Source organism: Rhinoraja longicauda, chromosome 25 (assembly GCF_053455715.1).
Source record: "Rhinoraja longicauda isolate Sanriku21f chromosome 25, sRhiLon1.1, whole genome shotgun sequence".
NCBI classification, from domain to species: Eukaryota; Metazoa; Chordata; class Chondrichthyes; order Rajiformes; family Arhynchobatidae; genus Rhinoraja; species Rhinoraja longicauda.
The window spans coordinates 22,676,493-22,679,578 of record NC_135977.1 but is presented as its reverse complement, the minus strand read 5'-3'; the positions used below and the strand labels follow the sequence as shown (position 1 = coordinate 22,679,578).

At 42.8% G+C, this 3,086-nt stretch overlaps 1 long non-coding RNA gene across 1 annotated transcript; it reads left to right on the top strand.

The window, feature by feature from the left end:
* The first annotated feature begins 809 nt into the window (after positions 1–809).
* On the top strand, positions 810–3,086 carry LOC144605661 (uncharacterized). The gene is made up of 2 exons (XR_013548882.1): positions 810–859; positions 2,861–3,086. It is a non-coding gene; the product is annotated as an uncharacterized LOC144605661 (long non-coding RNA).

The window sequence follows — 3,086 nt, the reverse complement described above, 5'->3', positions numbered from 1 at the left end:
TGTGCAGATGCTGCCTAACTTGCTGAGTTTCTCCAGCAGTTTTTGTTTTGTTCAAGATTTTAACATTTGCCTGCCGTTTCCTGTGTCTCCAGGTTTTCTAATATGTTGAGCCGTGCCAAAGGCAGCTTATCGCCTGCTTCACCATTTTCCCCAATGTGCTGGAGCTTGGTTTCCTCTTGTTTGACAAGGCTGAGAGGAGTTGTATTGGGATCCATGTCTGTATTTCAAATGGGCAAATCCACTCAGAAATGGTGGAGAGGTTGTGGGAATTGATTAGGGCTTGGAGGGTGGAGAATCACGGCCAGATGTCCTGCAAATGCTCAGCAAAATTCGTGAGTGATGTGGGCGTTGGTGGAAAGACAGCATGTTTCTACGATTTCATGTCATGTAATTAAATTGCGCTCATTCTGTTATCTGGACAATTCCGTAATGCGCATTTTCTTTTCCTTTTTATGCCATAAAACCATAACTTGTTTTTACTAAACAGCAAGAGAGCAGTCAGTCTCGAGTGAACTTTGTCTCTCGAGGAGCAATTACCACTAATAGCTTTCCTGATCAGCTCCTTAATAGCCTGTTTTCTCTGAAGACAGCGGTGGACGAGGCAATGATTTGATAACAGGAAATCCTGATTGGATTAGAAGCCCATTTGCTCCTGGTTGGTAGGGGATAATGTGCCTGTTGCCAGAGCAGTTTGATCCAGGATTGATGAAACATTAATTCGTGCCTGACTTTTGTGTTCGCTTGGTTTTCCTCAAGTTTTCTTGTGCACAAGTAACCGAGAGCCTCCTTGGTCCTCCCGTACATCGGCAATTGGTCATCGGGTCTTTCAATTGTCTTGGTTCATATACATGCGAACCCGGTAAGTCCAAGAAACCGAACTGCACTGGAACTTGCTGTGTAAGAATAAACAAGAAATGTATTTACGCAAAAATACGACGCGTGTGCGAATTTCGGAATTTACTAACGAATTGCGAAAAAAAAGATTCGTTTTTCGAGAGAACACTACGAATTATTCTGTACATGATATAAAACAGGATGTGTTCACTAACTAAATTTGATCTTATTGTCTACTGTGGACCCAAAGATGAGAGTGCCAAGTCTGAGAGGTGTCTCTTCGCGAGTTCTGCATTATTAATACTGCACAAATAAATGATTTAATTGAGTTATATATAAGTTTAACATCTTGTTACCACAGTAATAGGCGCTGACAACATAGTGTTTGTTTTTTGTCCCGCCTGCCGAGGGTATTTCTAGCGTTTCCCGTTGAATTCCCCGTTTTGTTTTGGGGCTGATAACGCGGGACTTTCTCACTGAGAATTAATTCCAAAGTAGTTGTCTCTGGTTTGGGGGTCTTTTTTGCTGTAGTTTCCGGGGAGCTTGAGGTCTCCATTGTCCAAACACTTTAAAGCCGGCGGCCACACCTATTGCATCCGTTTTGCGCAAACAACTGGGAGTGAGCGAGCCTCGTCATCTGCCAAGGTGTATTTACTCAAAGCACAATTGTACCATTGAAGGTAAGATGTTGGCGCTTAGTTGGGCGTTTCGTCTGGGGAAAAATAAAACAGGGAGGTACCGAGAACGGCAAGGGCTTAGCACAACCCCATCATCAGTCTGAAGAAGGGTCCCGACCCGAAACGTAGTGTGTCCGTTCCCTCCACAGATGCTGCCTGAACCGCTGAATTCCGCTAGCACTTAACACTTATTATTTACACGATGCAGCGGAGAGACAACTAAACTAACTGCAATTTATGAAGATCTGTATTTTAGTCTTCAATAGTTTAGAAAGTGTGGCAGAAAAACTTCATTTCGTTTATTTTAAATGTTTTGTGCACAGAAGTTAAGGCCCTGAATGAATCCCCGGCAAGCGGGAGTTTGATACAGGAATGGTTGGTCCAGGGCGGAGGAAGAGAGCGAGAGTTTGGAAATAAGTGACGGTGTGAACTATATTGGTCATCTCGGTGGCAGTATCTGATAAAACGGCACTTTTAATTGACAAATAATTCTAACGCAATTCATCAAAACGGTTTCCTCTATGTTTGAGTACCCCCCGCGTTATTTCCAGAAAGCTTGAGATATCTGTTAATGCAATTTGTCCGCGGACAAATTCCAATTGAACCGAAGTACAACCAACAGTTTGAGAGCAGAGTTTTATGAATAAATATTGTCGGGAAGCCCAAACGTTGGCAAAACCTTTTACACCAACAACTGGAAATCCACACTAATTAGGAGAAAATAAACTATCTCTCAGAGCTGTGGGCAATTTTAGGGAGTTTTCGCAAATGGTGGTGGAGGGTCCATTTTGCTTTAATTCCGATTTCTCATATCGATTTTTATTATATATTTCTCATCTCGTTTCCTCATCTCGAAAACTCTATCTTTTGGCAACGTGTCAACAGTTGGTATCACCCTTCATCACTACCATCCAATTGAAAAGATAACAATGTATCCTCAAAAGACGTCGATGAAAATCGTTGTAGATTAGACAGTTGTTACGGCACAATAACTACTTCTGCTGGTTTCCTCTGTAATCATAAAGCTTGAGACTAAAACTCAAAGCTAAGTGAAAGCTCAGGCGGAGGAAGCCTGCACAGTATTAAATATTTATGATAAAACATCCCGCACCATTTAGAAGTTATTGATGACCCTATACGACCATGAGAACAATAAACGCATTCAGTCATCCAGTCTCGTCATGAAACTAAAATCGGTTTAAAGGTGACTGAAGTAAATGTTTGAGTTTTTCTTTAATGTGAAGCTCTTGCGTTTTAAATGATCATCTGGCTTTGCCTTCAGTAATAGCACGGACATGTATGGTCATGTCATTTAACCTCGCATTACATTCTGGGTTGTTTCTGTACAGAGGAGTGACTGACGCTGACAGAGCCGTGTGGTGTAGCTGCTCTTCCCGGGAACAGCCGACACACATTCCGACCATGGCTGGCAGCACGGTCCGGGCGGAGCGCTTCGCTGTCCACTATCTGCGGGTGCTGAAAGAACTCCTCACCTTCGTCCTCTTCAGTTACACCGTTTTATTGGGGGCTTTAGTGATAGCCGGATGGACAACTTACCTACTGGTCGTTAAATGA